The following is a 20,477-nucleotide window of genomic DNA, read 5'->3' on the forward strand; positions in this document are numbered from 1 at the left end:
AGAAAATGGCTTCAAGTTCTTGGATGAGCCAAAAATGAATCATTTGTAAGTTTGCCAAAAGTGTGTGACTTCTTCTGGTCCTGTGTCACGGTTTTCAGGACATTGCAGAAAACACCTGGTATAATTGTTTATGTAATTCAAGATATCTTTGGTCATCTATGATGCTCACTTAGACTTGAAGCAAGTAATGCGTAACCCTATCAGTACATGTGTCGTACACCTTGTGATGGTCACAAGTGCTTCCTCCAAAATGATGCATTGATCTGCCAGAGTTGTCCAGTTGAAAGGAATGCTTCTGATATCTTCCACTTCCAGACCTGCCCTCCTAAGACCGCCTAGATTGGTTTATGTGCCGTTGCCTGCTGATCAAAGCTTTGCCTTGAGGAAATGTGATGTGTACTCTCTTTGACATATGAAAGTAGAGTGACTGTGTTGCTTTCAAGTGGTAAATGTAAAGGTAGTGTCGTGTATATAGCCTGAATGGTCGCATCAACAAAAGGATGATGTAATAAGGGAACAAGACAGTAGACCTTTTGAACTACAGTGTAAAATTTTTCCGCAAGGTGCGATATATTACAGCGGTGGACTGTCGTCGCAACTTGACAAAACCCATGCCTTGCAAGCCACGTTAAAGAGTTAGAGTCAGGTTCAAGTTCATTGTTGTGCATGACAGTTGAAGCGCAACACAGTTCATAAATGGAAGTTGGACAGATGCGTTATCTTCCTTTTATAGAAAAGAGAATTGTCTTGATTTCATTTACAAGTATTTAATGATGACAACAAATTCTAACTTTAGTAAATAGTTTTTCAGGTTCCCTTTAATTAACATGCTTTCACAGTTTTATTTTAATTGTTTGGAAAGCTTAATGGAGCTGAAAATGCCCTTCGAACCTGCGGTGTGTAATAGAAGCTGCAGTCACTTGCCTTCTATTTATAGGCATCTATGACGCCACTTAGCAGGTGCAAGGTGGTCAATCGCAACGAGAAGTTACTGTCAATGGATTGAGGCCCCTCTAGTGATTCTTTACTTCATTGTTTAGTTGTGTCAAGGTTTTGTATGTTGCCTTTATTATGAGGCACGTAATGATATATCTGTTTACTATATTTTTTACCTGATGTCCTGGCTCAGGTGCTCAGCTACTGATTCCAAGTGAGGGATCAAACACCATCCATAGTAGCTGCATGCTCTGGAGGCTAATTGCGAAGAAGCATATGTGCTAAGCGATGTCGGTGCATCTTAAATTAAGAACTCCAGGTGGCCAAAATTAATCTGGAGCCCTTCAGTACAGCATTTCTGATTGGCCATTTCCTGGAATTTATTTTCTACGTTTTTCTAAAATGATGGACGTGATTTTTGTGTGCCTGGAAATAATGTCTATTTTCTTTGTTCACTTTTCCTATGCAGATGCCGTTTGCGAAAAACTGCATTTGATGCATCAGAGGCACAAGGTTTTATTCGCAGGTGGCTGCCCGGTTCATGTGATAGAGGCGGTGTAAGGAAGAGACGCCTTGCCGAAGTCTTCTCCCCCCTCCTACCAAGCACGCCACCTGCGAGTGCGGGGACAGCCCCCTGCACTGTGCCCGCATGTGTGCCTCCCAATCCCCTGGCCTCTTCCACTTGCCGAGGGCCCTCCCTCCCTACAGCCCCTGCCCCCACTCACCCCACAGCCCCTGCCATCACCCATCCGACAGCACCTGCCACCACCCTTCCCGGCCCCTAACGATTAATTCTATTTGGACTTTTTCGTAAAATAAATGTTATTTTCATGAATACTTTGGTTGTCTCATTTTATGAATATTTGCATGGTTGCTTACGAGTGAACACTTGCATTAATGTTGGCCACTGAAGATAAAAATTAACAGGCTTTACTGGCGAGTAGTAAATAGAAAAGGGCAGTGGCATGCCATTCTTTAAGCCACTGATGTGACAGGTTGTATGCGCTGTCATGAATGGAAAATCCTGTGCTTAGTCTGCATTGACAGTGCCAAATGGCTGAACATATCAATCTTGGCATCAACAGTGGGATATGAATGGAGTAGCCAGATTTCAATATATATTGGTAGGGCCAGAATGGCTATCCCTGGGACTAATATTGGCATCAACAATGGGACACCAGTGGAATAGCTGATGTTCAGTACATAGTGGTAGTACCATCATGGCTGAACATTGGACCGATACTTGCAGGACCAATGAAGTATGAGTGGAAAGGCCAGTGATATGCCCATACTGGCAGTGCCAGAATGGCTGAACAATGGGACAATCTTGGTATGAAGTATGAACCAAGGTTGGAAAATGTAGTAAAGTGCTTGTATGCCAATACCAGCCCACTATTGATGCCACTGTATTCCAACAATGAGCCATAGTTGGTCCAATCCGGGCGTGCTGCCTGGGTAACAACTGATTTTATTAAGGCGGAAGCCTTTAATGCCCCATCGTTGTAAGCAGGAGTTGTCGACAGAAAATGTCACGCTTTTCAATTGGTCGAAATGCTCGTGACGTCACAGTGCGCGAATTTCAAATGGGGCCAATTGTACTTTGGCTAGTAACCATGCAACCAATCAAAGGGATCGTACAGTGATGCTCCAACTAAGTTGGACTGAGTTTAGTTAATTGCTTAATTAATCAATTAGCCTAATTAAGATAGAGGAGAATGAAGAGGTCAGAAGAAAGAGGAAAAGAAAAGAAAGACGCGCGCCGCAGCGACAACAGCGTCCGCGGAAAATGACGCTGCTGAAAAAAACATAAGTACGAAACCACGTTCGCTCCACCACCACGCACTTTCCCACTCAGTTCGACGTTGCTCGTTTCATATACGTTGTGTCGAACATCCTAGACAGTTCCAACAATTGACAGGTGAATGACAGAACACGATGGATAGAAATTCAACAATATAAATATGAAATAGCCTAACTGACCTTTCTAGTTAGAACGCATAAATCAATAAAACCGAGAACGAAATTGGTCGAGTTGGGGAATCGAACCAGGGTCTCCGGAGTGCGATACGAGCACGCTAGCCACTCCGTAATGCCAGCTGAATGGTTTGGAATGAACAAAGGCGCGTCTAGCTAATACGGCGTCTTCGATCACTCCCCTCTTCCCCCTTTCCCTTACGGCGAGGTGCAGGTGTCCACCCAGATATGCGAGATAGATACATTTCCTTTCCTCAAAAAATAAATTTACCGTCCAGCAAGGCGTACAGCCGAATTGACGATGGCGTTCTGTGGACTCCCTGGCAGCGTTGCAAGACGCTGTCGCGTTCCACTCTTACAGGCGAAGCTCAACATGTTAACCAGACATCAGTAACACACGCAGACAGCCAATGGACGCGTCAGTCGCTGGCAGTACTTGAATCATCATTCACAACCACATTCGTGACAGAATGCTGTACTAAGGCTTTCGCCTTGCACCACTTTAGTCGCCAAAGTGACTCCTAATTTTTTGAAACTCGCGTCAACCAATATATGCTTTGCGCTCAACACCGGCAAAAAGATCAAATACAGTGAAGACAGCACTAGGTACAAAATGATTAGCAAACACGGCACGTGTGACAGAAGACATCGTCTTTCACCAAATCTAATCATTTTGATAGAAACCCTAATACTTTCTTGAGCAGCGTCACAGACGGATTGCTCAAGCATGTGTTTGTCCCCAAACGAAGAATGACTGCTGCTTCAAAAAATTTCTTTCAAGCTGGTCTTTTCTGCGGCCTAAAATAACTGTACCGCTGAAAAGCGGAAAACAGCCGCATTCTTTGCAGTCCTGTTCTTGAGAGATAGTTTCAATGTTTTCTTAGTCTGTCATTTACGCACATGCCGGTTTCTGCAACATATAACTGACCACAGGTGAACTTGATTTGGCAGATCACGCCTACTACACGTGGGATGAAAGCATTTTTGTGTTGTTGTTTTTTGCCGCAGACTATTCTTTCTGATTGCACCCTGCCAACCATCGGGAATAGTGTTGACCGTTTACAAGGTGCCGTAAAAACTATGCTGACACCATATTTCACAGACACCTTTTTAAGGTTGTGTCAAACCTTGTAGATGTACGGTACAACCTCCAATTTCTTTTCTCTTGGTTCCTGTGATATGGCCGCTCTTCAAGGGTGCTTCTATTTTTGAATAATGATTCCGCGGCTCCCACCATCAGGGATTACTTGTAGCCGGCCATGCGAAGACGCTCTTTTTGAGTTGTAAAACTGTCGTTAACCTTGTGGTCGCCAAAGTTTAGAAGGGCGGACTTAAATAGGGAAACCACAAGGCCTCGTTTTATAAGCTTTCAGTGGCAGGAATTAAAGGGCAATGGAACCTTCTTACACCGCGGGAGATACTGCCAATAAATATGCTCTTTGTTATCAAAAGATAATCTTAAATCTAAAAATTGAATGCACTGCAAAGATGACAAATCAGAGGTGGAACGGAGGGAATTAGACACGCGAGAAAAAAGAAATGGAATTTCTCCTGCTATATTTTCAAGAATGTCTGCTTGCGGTATATTTAAAATAACCAAAAAAATCATCTACATATCTCAAAACTCTCACCTTGTGTCAAAAGGAGCTCAAGCTGGCGGTCAAACTTAGCAAGGAACATCTCAGAAAGGACAAGGGCAACACAAGACCCGATGCAAATTCCCTATCTCTGTACATAAAACCCGTCTTCAGCAGCAGCATTCTTCGTTCGGGGACAAACACATGCGTGAGCAATCCATCTGTGACCCTCCTCAAGAAAGAATTGGATTTTCTATCAAAATCAGTAGATTTGGTGCAATACAATGTTCGCTTGTGTCACACGTGCGGTGTTTGCTAATCATATTGTACCTATAGTGATCTCTTCACTGTATCTTATCTTTTTGTCGTTGATGAGCGCAAAGCATATGTTCGTTGACGCAAGTTTCAATAAAATCAGTTGTTAGTTGCCGCTCTGTGGTGTGTTTTCTACGTCTTGTCCTTGTCTGCCGCGCGGAAGCATTTCTTGAAGTATGGATCACCAACTGCCCTAGAAAACAACCCTTCTAAGCAGAGCATTTTTTCCCATATTTAAATTTCCAGGAAGCTGTTGCAGCCGAGTCTTTCCGCGGCTTTGTGCACGTCCCAGCCGGGAAGGGACGCTCCACTGTCTGGACAGAAGTGTGCCGCGCCATTCTTGCTGGTCGTCATGCTGCGATGAATCATCTGTCTGTGGTGACGCTCGTGCTTCAAAGCTACGCCAATCAGAACAGTGTTTTTTTTCACGAGACACAAAAATCTTCAGTGACTGAGCATTATGACTGGCCGTAGGAAGGGGGGAGTGGGGGGGGGGGGGGGGGTAAAAAGCGAAATTCCTATTGGCGACCGTTGAGGAAGGGGGAAAAAGCAAAAAAAAAAACTCCAGTGCCAGTCGGTATAAAAAGAGGCGCCTTACATGCGACCTCCAGTCCTCGGAAAATATCCGCGATGTTCGCCAAGTACGTTCTTCTAGCGCTGATCGCGTCGGTATCCTCAGAGACCGACGATGCGCTGCTCGCGAAAGCTCACAACCACTTCGCCGTGAACCTGCTCAAGCGCTTGGCGACGGAGAATCCTTCTTCGAATGTTTTCTTCTCGCCAACTAGCATCGCCACCGCATTCGGCATGGCTTACGCCGGCGCCGAGGGAAGCTCGGAAGCCCAGCTGTCATCGGTGCTGGGTCACACCGAGGTCGGCCTCACGGAGAAGTCCAGGGTCCTGGAGGCGTACAAGCACCTGCTCGAGCTCACGTCCTCGCCGAACGTGACGCTGGAAGTGGCCGACATGGTCCTGGCGCCGGACAGCTTTCAAATCGCCGATAGCTACAGGCAGCAGCTGCACGACGTGTTTGACGCCGAGCTCAGGTCCGTGGACTTCGCCAGCCCCGGAGTCGCCGCTGAGGTCAACGCCTGGGTACGAGAGAAGACGCGAGGAAAGATCGACAGCATCCTGCCCGAGAACGAGCCGCTGGACATGATTCTCTTCATCGTCAACGCCGTCTACTTCAAGGGTGCCTGGGTGACCAAGTTCGACCCGTCAAAAACAGAGAACAAGCCGTTTTTCAACCTGGGTACCACCGAGGTCAGCAAGCCGGCGATGCAGCTCAAGAGCCGCTTCCCCTACACCCGTCTCGACACCCTCAGCGCTGCAGCTGTCGAGATCCCGTACTCGGGAGATAGGTTCGGCATGGTGGTCATGCTTCCGGACTCCCCGACGGAGCTCGCAGCGCTCAGGGCCGATTTGTCGCTAGCGGTTCTCGAAGACGTCGGCAGCAAGCTCAGCTCCGAGATCGTCGAGCTCAGGCTGCCCAAGTTCGACATGAGCCTTCGCTACGACCTGGTGCCCACCATGCGAGCCCTCGGACTGAACGTCGTCTTCGGAGATGGGGCCACCTTCAGCGGAATTAGCGCGACCACGCCGACCTACATCTCGGACGCCGTCCACAAAGCGGCTGTAGAGGTCAGTGAAGAAGGAACCGTCGCGGCAGCAGCGACCGGGCTCTCGTTCGCCCATTCGATCCATCCTCCACCACCCCTTCAGTTCACTGTGGATCGCCCTTTCCTCTTCTACATCAGGGACCGAAGCAACAACCGCATTATTTTCATCGGTGAGGTCCACAGTCTTTGAGATGCGACACATTCTTCTCCGCTCTCTGCACGAGAGCAACTTCAACTGCAAAAGCGTTACCACGGCAGACACTCGTCTAAATTGTACAAAACTACGACATTATATATTTCTTGTTCAAATAAACTAGCCCTACCTTTGCTGCATTCCTCGACTGCATTCCTGGTCGGACTCTGCAAACCAGTCCTCGTTGCTGGTCGGGGCCCTCGCTGTGCAGAATGGCCTCCCACTGCTCCATTGAGCATCCTGGCTTTGCCGGCCTTGTGGTATATACTGGCCCAGGATTTTTATTTCGGATGGCTTTGGGATTTCATGTTGTCTCGGGTTCTTAAGTGCGCGCACTACGAGCAGTTCCGATTGAGAGAGAAGCTACTTAACGAGAAACATTTCATCAGCATCAGCGTGACTACGCCTGCGTCCAGTTTGCATATTGCTCCTTTATACTGAAAATATGGATCCAGATATATCTCTGAGTACTGAAAGCTTTTTGCATGCCACAAAACAAAAATTGGAAAGAATAGCGACAGCGAACGAAAACTAATAGGGAGACGAAGCTTTCGCTTTGGCGCCCGTCGAAGCGGGGCCTCTCGCTTCATCAGCCTGCTATTTCCTTGGGGCGACGCTTCATCGGGGCGAGCGCTGTTCAATCGACACCAAGGAGGCAGCGAAAAAAAAAAGCCAGTCGACACACCTTGCCCAAAAATGTGAAGAGAAAGGCCGGACAGGAGGCGGGAGGGCTGTCGCAGCCTTGCAATCCTACCGACAACGAAACGTCGTGGAGCTGGGCTGCCCAGACAAAGCAACATTTGCATGCAATCTTCCTCTGCGTGCAATGCAATCTTCCACACGCACACGCGGTTTCAATATTTCTTTTTGCACGTATGATAAATCGACTTAATGATGATCGTTACCGAGGACAACATCGTAGTGCCCCTTTAAAGAGAAATAGGTACGCTGAAAGATTTTTCTGATATTGTGTGTGCTGCTGGAAAGAAAAGACAGAAAGTTAATTGCCCCGTATTCGTTTTCTGCTCCCGTTGCAATGTTTTGGAACACTGTTATATTTCGTAAAAAGTGTCACTGTGTGCTTTTTTACAAAAGTGAGTGTACAGAAGGGGCCTATCTTGCAAATGACTAGCGGTAAACAGGTTGATTACATTTTACCTGCATCAAGAAGGCCAAAATTTGTTCAGCCGAGAGTAAGCGGGTTTTCGAAATTCTAAACACTGAAATTTATAGTACGTACGGTGGGCTACATGACTGTCAAGCAGTATAGTAAAGAAGTCAACTGTGCAAAAACAGTTAACCAGATGCACTGCACCACTGAGAATGGTATGCAGAAACCATGTCCAACATTCCTGGATAAAAATTTTGAACATCACAAAATTGTAAGGTAATGTTGGGGAAATACTAAAGGTAATGTTCCATTCTTCCGTAGCCTTATCTTTGTTTAACATTTTTGTTGCCAAAGCTACACTACGTGAGTCGTCGAGCCATTTAGCGGAGCTGAGGAAAGGCCATACTGCGCATGCGCGAGGAGCAGTGACGTCACACGGCGCACAGTGGCGCGCCGCCGCCGTCCCTGAGCGGCTGACTGAGCGGCTGAGGGGCGATAGTCTAGCAAAAGAAAAAGACGGCACGCTTACAAGAACCGTGGCGATTCCGTACGTACATGGAATGTCACACCGGTTGAAGAAGGTAGGGTCGAGATTTGGGGTGAAAGTGGTTTTTAAAGCGAAGAATAAGTTGAGCAGAGGCTACAGTGCGGTTAGGAGGAAGTTCGAGTGCCGGGACGACCAAGCGAGGAATGAATCAGTTTCCCACATCGACGTACATCGGCCAGACAGGCCGCTGTAATAATGAGAGGCTGTTTGAGCACCGCAGGTCAGTGAAAGGGGCAGTGTCATCGAACCTGGCTTTGCACTGCCGGAAATGTAAAGATTGTTTCCCCCATTCGGACAGGACTAATATCTTGTTCCGTCACCCAGATCGGACCTGCAGGGAGTTAGTTGAGGCGTTTCTGATAAACCAGGAGTCTGAAATATGTGTCGCCTCGTCTTCTATCAATCTCGTGGAAAAAGAGATTCGCGCTCTCGGGGAATGTGTGGCGACAGGGTGATAGCGGGTGTTTGTCGTGGGCAAAGATGCTGAATGGCTTTGTTGGGATGAGGCGTTTTCGTGTTCCGCTACATGCGCGTACGGGTTTTGTGGGGGCTATCGCGATGTGTCTTTGTGTTTTATCCTTGTGTTTGGAGCTTATATATCTAACCCTTCTTAGAATAAAATTCAGGGTTTAGATGGCGCTCGTGTCGTCTCTTGTTTCTTTCACTCGTCCTGTGTATCGCGCTGCTTTGAGATGAATCCGTTCCAACTTGCCCAGTTTTCTGTTCTCGTTACTTTCGAAGTTCACTCCTCTCATTCTGCGTAGGCACCATTGTGTTCCTAATACTTGGCGGTTCGTCTTACACGTAATAGTACTCGTGCTCGTCGCTCGCAGACGGTTGATTGACGTGACGGACCACAATTTGCTCCAACAAAGATTTCTGCCCGCTATTCGCAGCGAAACGTGCATCTTTGCACCCCGAACTATGCGTCGAACTATGTACCCCGAACTATGCGTCTTATCGACCACCGCCTTCACATTAATACTGGACTTGAAGAGGTCAATGTTCACCGGCGGCAAGGCGTCTCGTTCGGCGTCTCCAACCGCCGCTCTCTTGCCTAAAGGCCGACTTGTTTTCTGATCGGCTTCAACGGGCTCTCCTGCGGGACCGACGAGGGAGCCGGTTCGCATCTTAGGGCCCTGCCGTCGTTCAACGTCGTCACGTTCACGCTGGCGCAAACCTTCCGGGCTGTCCAAGCCTAAGATGATTTCGAGGTACAGTCTTTGTCAAAAGTAACCAGGCTGCATGTTTTGCTTCTAGCTCGTACAGTGTAGCCCTTACAGCTTCGGTGAAGCTGCAATGGTTGTTAAAGGTAAGGACTGGGGGTCTTCTTACCTTCAAACAAATTTTGATGTTTAGGAAGGTACTATACAAGCTAGAAGCAAACCATGCAGCCTGGTTGCTTTTGACAAAGACTGTACGTCGTCGACTCCGTAGTAACAGCTCCTCGTCAACTGGCAAACCCCCGAAACTGGAAAATTTGAGACCGATTTCCTGAACATCATGTATAGTGAAGCTAATGGAATGCAAGGCGCGATGTGAATGATGTTCTCTGATGGAAAGCTGCCCGTACTGTCAACCCGTACGGCGGGTGGTACCGTAGAAAAATTTATTTTTCAATATTCTCCAATATCACGTGAAATTCCGAACGGAAATATGTGTTTGTATGTATGAAATGCAAAAAATTTCGGCCAAAAGCTGCCTCGGTAAACCGGGTGAGGACTGTATACCGCAAATTGCAGTAGTAATATTTCTTTTTGTGCACAACCACACACTTCCTCGCCTAACACTGCATAATACACGGATCCCCAACAAAGAGAAGGCGGGAAGATGGCATTCTTGTCAACAAAAAATATGTCCGCCAACCGACGTTTCGGCAAGAGGCGCCTTGTCTTCGTCCGTTTGCCGAAACGTTGGCTGGAAGACTAAGCCTACCCCCTTCGACCCCTGTTCGTTTTTCTTTATATAAACAAGAACAATTGCTCCGCTTTGTTCACGTCTGTTTTATTTTTGTTTTGTTTTACTCAATCCTCTTGCAGTGCATGTAAAGCCCTGGGGGCTAAGAAATGGATAAATAAATATATATAGCAGAATGCCGTCGAACTGGGTCAAGTCATCACTTGATTCCAGCAAGAGACGAGGAAGTCCAAGTGTCAGGTGCAAGATACCGCAGCCCTTGTACTGAAGCTCTTCTGGGGACTTTAGTTCTACAACTGTCTGCTGCACCCATCTATCCCACAGAGCAAAAGCATGAACCCGTTTCTCAATAGAAAAGACTTGTGAGAGGTGACCACTTTGCCGTTCCCAGAAATACCCGGCAGATAGCCAAGCCAATGTTGGTCAATCCTGGCAGCAAAGGAAAGCAAACTAATCTCGCTACGCAGAGTAACACTGTCCATCTGCCTCAAAGGCAGTCCTTTGTGACTTCGGTGACGTCACCAAAAAATCCAACACCCCGAGAGCTGACAGCCCAGCATTCTTCAAGGAATGCTTCGGCGTGGTAGACACAGACAAGACGTAGAAAACACACCGCAGAGCGCCAACTAACAACTGATTTTATTGAAACCCGCGTCAACGAATATATGCTTTGCGCTCATCACCGACAAAGAGATGAAATACAGTGAAGAGTCCACTAGGTATAAAATGATTAGCAAACACGGCACGTGTGACACAAGCGAACATCGTCTTGCACCAAATCTAATCATTTTGATAGAAACCTTAATTCCTTCTTGAGCAGCGTCACAGATGGATTGCACAGGCATGTGTTTGTCCCCGAACGAAGAATGACTACTGCTTCAAAAATTTCGCTTTCAAGCTGGTATTTTCTGCGGCCTAAAATAACTGTACCACTGAAAAGCAGAAAACAGCCGCATTCTTTGCAGTGCGCCGGCAGGTGCTCCCCGCTGCTGTTCTTGGGAGAGTTTGAGTGTTTTATTAGTCTGTTATTTACGCGCCTGCCGGTTTGTCCAACATAAAACTGACCACAGGTGAACTTGATTTGGCAGATCACTCCTACTGCACGCGGGATGAAAGAAGTTTTCTGTTTTTTTTTTTGTTTTTTTTTGCCGCAGACTATTCTTTCTGATTGCACCCTGCCAGCCATCGGGAGTAGTGCTGACAGTTTAGAAGGTGCCATAAAAACCATGCTGACACCGTGTTTCGTAGACACCTTTTTATGGTTGCGTGAAGCCTGGTAGATGTACGGTACAGCCTCCAATTTCTTTTCTCTTGAAGGTTCCTGTGATGTGGCCGCTCTACCTAGGTGCTTAAATTTTTGAATAATGATTCCGTGGCTCCCATCAGGGATTACTTGTAGCCGGCCATGCGAAGACGCTCTGTTTGAGTTGTAAAACTGTCGTTGACCTTGTGTTCGCAAGACTTCAGAAGGGCGGACTTAAATAGGGAAACCACAAGGCAGCGTTTTACAAGTTTTCAGTGGCAGGAATTAAAGGGCAATGGAGCCTTCTTACACCGCGGGAGATACTGCCAGCAATTGTGCTCTTTGTTATCAAAAGATAACCTTAAATCCAGAAATTGAATGCACTGCAAAAATGGCAACTCAGAGGGGAAACGGAGGGAATCAGACACGCTAGAAAAAACAAATAGAATTTCTCCGGCTATATTTTCAAGAACGTCTGCTTGCGGTATTTTTAAAATAACCAAAAAATTATCTACATATCTCAAAACTCTCACGACGCAACTTGTCTCAAAAGGATCGAGCGCAAGCTTAGCAATGAATATCTCAGAAAAAACAGGGGCAACACAAGACCCGAGGCAAATTCCTTTTCTCTGTGGAAAAAAACCCGTCTTCAGCAGCAGCAGTGATTCTTCGTTCGGGGACAACCACATGCGTGGGCAATCCTTCTGTGACCCTGCTCAAGAAAGAATTGGAATTTCTATCAAAATGATTAGATTTGGTGCAAGGCGATGTTCGCTAGTGTCACACGTGTCGTGTTTGGTAAACTTTTTGTACCTATAGTGCTCTCTTCGTTGTATTTTATCTTTTTGTCGGTGATGATCGCAAAGCATATATTCCTTGACACGGGTTTCAATAAAATCAGTTGTTAGTTGGCGCTCTGTGGTGTGTTTTCTACGTCTTGTCCTTGTCTGGCGTGCCGAAGCATTTCTTGAAGTATGGATCACCAACTAGCCTACAAAACAACCCTTCTAAGCAGAGCATTCTTTCCCATATTGGAATTTCCGGGAAGCTGTTGCAGCCGAGTCTTTCCGCGGCTTTGTGCACGTCCCTGAAGGGAAGGGACGATCCACTGTCTGGACAGAAATGTGCCGCGCCCTTCTTGCTGGTCGTCATGTTGCGATGAATCATCTGCCTGGGGTGACGCTCGTGGTACACCAATCAGAACAGCGTCTTTTTTTTCACGAGAAACAAAAATCTTCAGTGACTCAGCATTATGTCTGGCAGTGGGGAGATGGGGGGGGGGGGGGGGGAGTAAAAGCGAAATTCTTATTGGCGACCGCAGAGGAAGTGTGAAAAAGCAAAAAAAAAAAACACCACTGCCAGTCGGTATAAAAAGAGGCGCCTTACATGCGCTCTTCAGTCCTCGGAAAACATCCACGATGTTCGCCAAGTACGTTCTTCTCGCGCTGATCGCGTCCGTATCCTCAGAGACCGACGATGCGCTGCTCGCCAAAGCTCACAACCACTTCGCCGTTAACCTCCTTAAGCGCTTGGCGGCGGAAAATCCTTCTTCGAATGTTTTCTTCTCGCCAACTAGCATCGCCACCGCATTCGGCATGGCTTACGCCGGCGCCGAGGGAAGCTCGGAAGCCCAGCTGTCATCGGTGCTGGGTCACACCCAGGTCGGTCTCACGGAGAAGTCCAGGGTCCTGGAGGCGTACAAGCACCTGCTCGAGCTCACGTCCTCGCCGAACGTCACGCTGGAAGTGGCCGACATGGTCCTGGCGCAGGACAGCTTCCAAATCGCCGAAAGCTACAGGCAGCAGCTGCACGACGTGTTCGACGCCGAGCTCAGGTCCGTGAACTTCGCCAGCCCCGGAGTCGCCGCTGAGGTCAACGCCTGGGTACGAGAGAAGACGCGAGGACAGATCGACAGCATCCTGCCCGAGAATGAGCCGCTGGACATGGTTCTCTTCATCGTCAACGCCGTCTACTTCAAGGGTACCTGGGTGACCAAGTTCGACCCGTCGGAAACGGAGAACAAGCCCTTTTTCAACCTGGGTACCACCGAGGTCAGTAAGCCGGCGATGCAACTCACTAGCCGCTTCCCCTACACTCGTCTGGATGCGCTCGGCGCGGCCGCCGTTGAGATCCCGTACTCGGGAGACAGGTTCGGCATGGTGGTGCTGCTTCCGGACTCCCCGACGGAGCTCGCAGCGCTCAGGAACGGTCTGTCGCTTGCAGTTCTTGAAGACGTCGGCAGCAATCTCAGTCCCTGGCTGGTCGCGCTCAGACTGCCCAAGTTCGACATGAGCCTTCGCTACGACCTGGTGCCCACCATGCGAGCCCTGGGACTGAACGTCGTCTTCGGAGACGGGGCCAACTTCAGCGGAATCAGCGCGACCACGCCGACCCGCATCTCGGACGCCGTCCACAAAGCGTCTGTGGAGGTCAGTGAAGAAGGAACCGTCGCGGCCGCAGTGACCGTGCTCTCGTCCATCGAACTCCCGTCGGTCGGACCTCCACCGGCTATACCGTTCACCGTCGATCGCCCTTTCGTCTACTACGTCAGGGATCGAAGAAACAACCGCATTCTTTTCATCGGTGAGGTCCACAGTCTCTGAGATGCATCACATCCTCGTCCGCTCATCGCACGAAAAGAGCTTCACCTATATAAAGATTACCGGGGAAGAAACTCGTCTAAATTGTACAGAAGTACGACATGGTATATGTCTTGTTGAAATAAACTAGCCCTACTTTTGCTGCATTTATTTTTGCTGCATTGGTGTACAACATTGCACACCTTGATTGCTACCGATCCAGTCTTCACAGATATACGTGTAGTTAGAGAGCACATCAAAACGTTGTTGTTTCGCACATGTAATGCAACGCCCCCACCTGGTTTGTTTTCACGATATACAGGAATATGCCTATACTTTTGAAAGCAGATGGCATCAGAATCGTCAACAAACCATGTTTCTGAAAAGGCCATAAGATCAAATGGGTACTGCAGCACAGATAGATATGCCTCGACATCATTTTGTTTGTTTCTTAAGCTCCTGGCATTTAAATGAAATAACGAAAGACATTTCGCTTTGAAGAGGTTGTCTGTGCGCATTAAATTATTGAATCATGTGGCAGTATGATAAGCCATTTCATCATTAAAAAATAAACAACAAAAATGTCCTGTCAAAAGACTATGCTATCTTGTCAAGGTCATCTTCGGTTGAAAACCATAGGGCGCATGTGCCGGTTTGCTTCCTCGCGAATATTTTGCCCTCGGTCACCCAAACAAGCTGATAGCGTCTTTCACGTCTTTCCGTTTTCCGAACCATTTGGATCTCATGTTTTATGTTGCAAACCTGACCAGGAATGCCGGAATTTTCCCTTCTTTATGAGGCAAGCGATGATCTCTTTATCCTGCTTGTCGAGCTTGGCATTCAGATAATCGTATGTATCAGACAGATGCTGAACCGATGCCTCAATAGTCTGTACAGTGTCCTGTAAGCTCAGGAGTTTGTTGAGCTTAGACTCCAGCACCTGTATTTGGGACGGCTTTCTGTTTACCTGGGTTAACTGGGCTGTCAGATCACTGGGCTGACTGGATAAATCACTTCTTCTCGTAGAGTCTTTGCAGCTTGCACATTTTAAGGCTTTCTGCGTCACTTTCCTCATCTGCTTAAAAGACTTTGCACTTACACCACAGCACTTTACCAAGTGAAATTTTTCACAGCACTCTGCGCATGTCACAAATTCATCATCAGTCTGGAGGCTGCATGATGCGCAGGCAATCTCGTCATCTTAAGACATCACAAACCAGTACTAACACAATGTACTAGCAGAACGGAATTAGAGCATTTAAGCTACAAGTGGGAGCATAGCAGAGGCGGTGACAATAAGGGACAGAAGCGCCCTAACGCAAAGGTGCTGTAACCAACCTGAAATGATCGAAGAAATTTTCAGGATACACCCAGTTGTCTTGCCACCGCCACTGCTGCAAACCGAATCGGACGGCGATGGTGCTTTTGTAGCTGTCTTGATGATAACCGGGCCACATGTCCAACAGGATAGCCAGGTCAGCAGCGGGCTTTACGTTCGTTGATCAGCGGGTAAGAAGATTCCACGGTGAAGCGGCTCTGAAATTTTCAGGACACGCCCTGTTGTCTTGCCGCCGCCACTGCGGCAACCCGAATGTCGGCAGCGGAATCAACCTGTTTACCGCTAGCCATTCACAGGATAGTCTTCTTCCAAAACCGTGTTGTGTTGGGCAGAAAAAAAGAATTCTGTACACTCACTTTCTGTAAAACAGCATACATTTTACGAAATATAACAGTGTTCCAAACCATTGCAACGGGAGCAGAATACGGGTACACACAGTACACACAATACAGAGAAAGTTTTAGCTGAGCGTTTTTGCGGCCAGCGGGGCGGAGCGGGTGAGCGGATGCACCAGCGGAGAGGCGCGAGAAAAGTTTTAGCCGGGCGGAGCGCCCGTCTTCTCGAGCGGAGTAGAATCCCTAGCTCTGCTGCTCCACCTATCGGTCATAATTCGTGTAAGAGTGAAAAGAATATCAATTAAGCCTGCTAATAATGAGCTGAAAGTGTTTAGTAAAGGAATATTCTGTGTTTATAATTAACTATTTGGTAAGTGTTGCGTTTATATGTGCAAAAGAGGCTCCCGTCTTGAACACCCATACACGCCCGCGCGCCCTATCACTCCGCTGGAGAAGGCTTCCTAAAGTCCATGGAGGAAAAAAAACTAAGGAGGGAGCGTCCGGCGACAACCTTGAAGCCTAGTCTAAACAAGTAAAGATATAGCAAAAAAAAGAGAGTGTGTCCCCCCGTGATCGCACCACGTGATAGCGTGCGGTAACGTCTAGCCCCGCTGAGCGCGCGCATGCGCCGATTAGCGCGGCAGACTAACTGTAGATCAACTTCCTTGCTGTAGACGCCCGCGCCGCGGGTCGCGCATACGCGCGCACTAAAACATACCAGAACCAAAACATAAAGGACTGCCTCGGAGAGCGAAAAACTGAGGGAGAAAACGACTTCAAAACAACTCGGCTTGCGAACGCTGGCCGCGTGACGTCACGCTCCCTCCTTAGTTTTTTTTCCTCCATGCTAAAGTCCCTGTATAAACTTTCTGATCTAGGGACTTTAGGGCTTCCCAGCGGGCGTAAGCGACGCTCCGTAAAAACGCTGGCCTGCCTAGCGACGTGCGCATGCGCTCGTCCGCCCCGCCCCGCTGGCCGTAAAAACGCTCTGCTAAAACTGTCTGTTAAATGGATTTATCGTGCGTTCCTGTGCAGAAGGAATTATTAAAATCGGAGCATGCGGCGCCATGGACAGGTTAGGGAAGCTCCCCGGCGTCCGGCCAAGCGTTTGTCCTGCGTGCTTCTTCTTCTCGTCAGTGTATTTTTATTGCGCTTTGCTAAGTTCAACATGTATTACCAACTTGCCCAACTTTCTGCATTTCTTGAAGTCCGGCCTTTCTCTTCACATTTTTGGGCAAGGTGTGTCGAATAGCTTTCTTTTTTAGTTCCTTGGTGTCGTTTGAGCAGCGCTCGCCCCTTCGCTGTTCGTTCCGGTTTTTGTGGCATGCAAAATGTTTGTAGTACTCGGAGACATATTTTCAATCCATATCGTGAGTATAAAAGATATGCAAACTGGACGCCCAGTATGGATGCCACCTCATTCCCGCTGCCGAAAATGCCGCTGCGGAATCAAAATCCTGGGCCAGTATATACCACAAGGCCGGCAAAACACCGAACTATTCTACGCAGCAGATAACCAGGACCCTGACCCTGCCGGAATAGGCCTGCAATTACCATTGTTGAAATAAAACTTTCAATCAATCAATCTCAATCCAGAGATCCGTTCCTTATATGAGGTCCTGATGTAAGCATAGTAATGGAGTGTTCTGTTGCCAGTGCTGTGACAAAAGCATGATTTTAGGAAATCGTTTGACCAGGAATGCAGTCGAGAAATGCAGCAAAAGCAGGACTAGTTTATTTCAACAAGCCGTATACCACGTCGTACTTCTGTAAATTTAGACGAGTGTCTGCCGCGGTAATCTTGATATAGTTGAAGCTCCTTTCGTGCGATGAGCGGACGAGGATGTGACGCATCTCAGAGACTCTGGACCTCCCCGATGAAAAGAATGCGGTTGTTTCTTCGATCCCTGATGTAGTAGAGGAAATGATGGTCGACGGTGAACGGGATGACAACCGGTGGAGATCCGACCGACGACAGGGCGATGGACGAGAGCCCGGTCAATGCGACCGCGACGGTTCCTTCTTCGTTGATCTCCACAGCAGCTTTGTGGACGGCGTCCGAGATGCGGGTCGGCGTGGTCGCGCTGATTCCGCTGAAGTTGGCCCCATCTCCGAAGACGACGTTCAGTCCCAGGGCTCGCATGGTGGGCACCAGGTCGTAGCGAAGGCTCATGTCGAACTTGGGCAGCCTGAGCTCGATGATCTCGGAGCTGAGCTTGCTGCCGACGTCTTCGAGAACCGCTAGCGACAAATCGGCCCTGAGCGCTGCGAGCTCCGTCGGGGAGTCCGGAAGCAGGACCACCATGCCGAACCTATCTCCCGAGTACGGGATCTCAACGGAGGCCGCGCCGAGCGCGTCGAGACGAGTGTAAGGGAAGCGGCTAGTGAGTTGCATCGCCGGCTTGCTGACCTCGGTGGTACCCAGGTTCAAAAAGGGCTTGTTCTCTGTTTCCGACGGATCGAACTTGGTCACCCAGGTACCCTTGAAGTAGACGGCGTTGACGATGAAGAGAACCATGTCCAGCGGCTCATTCTCGGGCAGGATGCTGTCGATCTTTCCTCGCGTCTTCTCTCGTACCCAGGCGTTGACCTCAGCGGCGACTCCAGGGCTGGCGAAGTTCACGGACCTGAGCTCGGCGTCAAACACCTCGTGCAGTTGCTGCCTGTAGCTTTCGGCGATTTGGAAGCTGTCCTGCGCCAGGACCATGTCGGCCACTTCCAGCGTGACGTTCGGCGAGGACGTGAGCTCGAGCAGGCGCTTGTACGCCTCCAGGACCCTGGACTTCTCCGTGAGGCCGACCTCGGTGTGACCCAGCACCGATGACAGCTGGGCTTCCGAGCTTCCCGCGGCGCCGGCGTAAGCCATGTCGAATGCGGTGGCGATGCTAGTTGGCGAGAAGAAAACATTCGAAGAAGGATTCTCCGTCGCCAAGCGCTTGAGGAAGTTCACGGCGAAGCGGTTGTGAGCTTTGGCGAGCAGCGCATCGTCGGTCTCTGAGGACACCGACGCGATCAGCGCGAGAAGAACGTACTTGGCGAACATCGCGGATGTTTTCCGAGGACTGTAGGTCGCATGTAAGGCGCCTCTTTTTATACCGATTGGCAGTGGTGTTTTTTTTTTTTTTTTTTCCCCTTCCTCTGCGGTCGCCAATAGGAATTTCGATTTTACCCCCTCCCCACGGCCAGACATAATGCTGAGTCACTGAAGATTTTTGCTTCTCGTGAAAAAAACGCTGATCTGATTGACGTAGCTTTGAAGCACTACGGTTACACCAGGCACATGATTCATCGTAGCATGACGACCAGCAATAAGGGCACGGCACACTTCTGTCCAGACAAATTATAATTTCTATCAAAATGATTAGATTTGGTGCAAGACGATGTTCGCTTGTGTCACACGTGCCGTGTTTACTAATCATTTTGTACCTAGTGCTCTCTTCACTGAATTTTATCTCTTTGTCGATGATGAGCGCTAAGCCGAGCTGACACGCGTTTGAATAAAATCAGTTGTTAGTTGGCGCTCTGTGCTGTGTCTTCTACGTCTTGTCCTTGTCTGCCGCGCCGAAGCATTTCTTGAGGAATGCTCTGCTGTCAGCTCTCGGGGCCTTGGATTTTTTGGTGACGTCACCGAAGGCACAAAGGACTGGCCTTGAGGCAGATGGACAGTGTTACTCTGCGTAGCGTGATTAGTCAGCTTTCCTTTGCCGCCAGGCTTGTCCAACGTCGGCTTGACTATCTGCCGGGTATTTCTGGGAACGGCAAAGTGGTCACCTCTCACAATTCTTTTCTATCGAGAAACGGATTCTTGCTTTCGCTCTGTGCGATAGATGGGTGCAACAGACAGTTGTAGAACTAAAGTCCGCAGAACAGCTTCGGTAGAAGGGCTGCGGTGTCTTGCCCCTGACACTTGGACTTCCTCGTCTGTTGCTGGAATCAAGTGATGACTTGACCCAGTTCGACGGCGTTGTGCTATATATATTTATTTATAAGTTTATTAACCCCCAGGGCTTCACAGGCACTGCAAGAGGAGTGAGTAAAAGAAAACAAAAAAAAAGAACAGAAGTGAACAAAGAGGAGTAATTGTTCCTGTTTATATAAAGAAAAAAATTGGCAGTGGCTTAGCTTGATTAAGCCCGGTAAGTTGCGAAAGCAACAGCCCTGGATGCGCCTGGTTTGGCTGGTGGTGTGTCTTGGTAGTGCTCTTATTAAAGCTTATGTTTATTTGTTTTACAAGGCATTATAGCCGCCGCGGTGGCTCAGCGGTTATGGTGCTCGGCTGCTGACCGAAAGACGCGGGTTCGATCCCGGCCGCGGCGGCTGGAATTTCTTTGGAGGAGAAATTCTAGAGACCCGTGTACTGTGCGATGTCAGTGCACGTTAAAGAACCTCAGGTGGTCGAAATTTCCGGAGCCCTTCACTACGGCGTCTCTCATAGCCTTAGTCGCTTTGGGACGTTAAACCCCATAAACCGAACCAAACAAGGCATTATACTCACCACACGAGGGCCCCCACGTGCTGGGAGATTTAGGCGTGCCTCGCTCGCCAAAACGAGCGGCTGACGCTAACGGATGATTGTCTACAAGCTCCGAGCTACGCGGCCAAAGCCGGCGGCCGAGGTTGCGGACAACCGCTGGACGGACGGACCGACGGACGGACGCCTCGCCTTCCATTAATCTCGTGGGAAAAGAGATTCGCGCTCTCGGGGAATGTGTGGCGACAAGGTGACAGCGGGTGCTTGTCATGTGCTGAGATGCTGAATGGCTTTGTTGGGATGAGGCGTTTTTGCGTTCCG

The 20,477-nt window shown here is 48.7% G+C and overlaps 3 pseudogenes; 2 read left to right on the top strand and 1 right to left on the bottom strand.

The window, feature by feature from the left end:
* The first annotated feature begins 5,432 nt into the window (after positions 1-5,432).
* LOC149365862 (iripin-2 pseudogene) lies at positions 5,433-6,611 on the top strand (annotated as a pseudogene).
* A 6,239-nt stretch (positions 6,612-12,850) lies between these two features.
* LOC149365863 (iripin-2 pseudogene) lies at positions 12,851-14,035 on the top strand (annotated as a pseudogene).
* Positions 14,036-17,540: 3,505 nt separating this feature from the next.
* Positions 17,541-18,728, bottom strand: LOC149365864 (iripin-2 pseudogene; annotated as a pseudogene).
* Between the last annotated feature and the right edge of the window lie 1,749 nt (positions 18,729-20,477).

This window comes from Amblyomma mixtum, chromosome 1 (genome assembly GCF_055824585.1).
Source record: "Amblyomma mixtum isolate Tamu chromosome 1, ASM5582458v1, whole genome shotgun sequence".
Taxonomy (NCBI): domain Eukaryota; kingdom Metazoa; phylum Arthropoda; class Arachnida; order Ixodida; family Ixodidae; genus Amblyomma; species Amblyomma mixtum.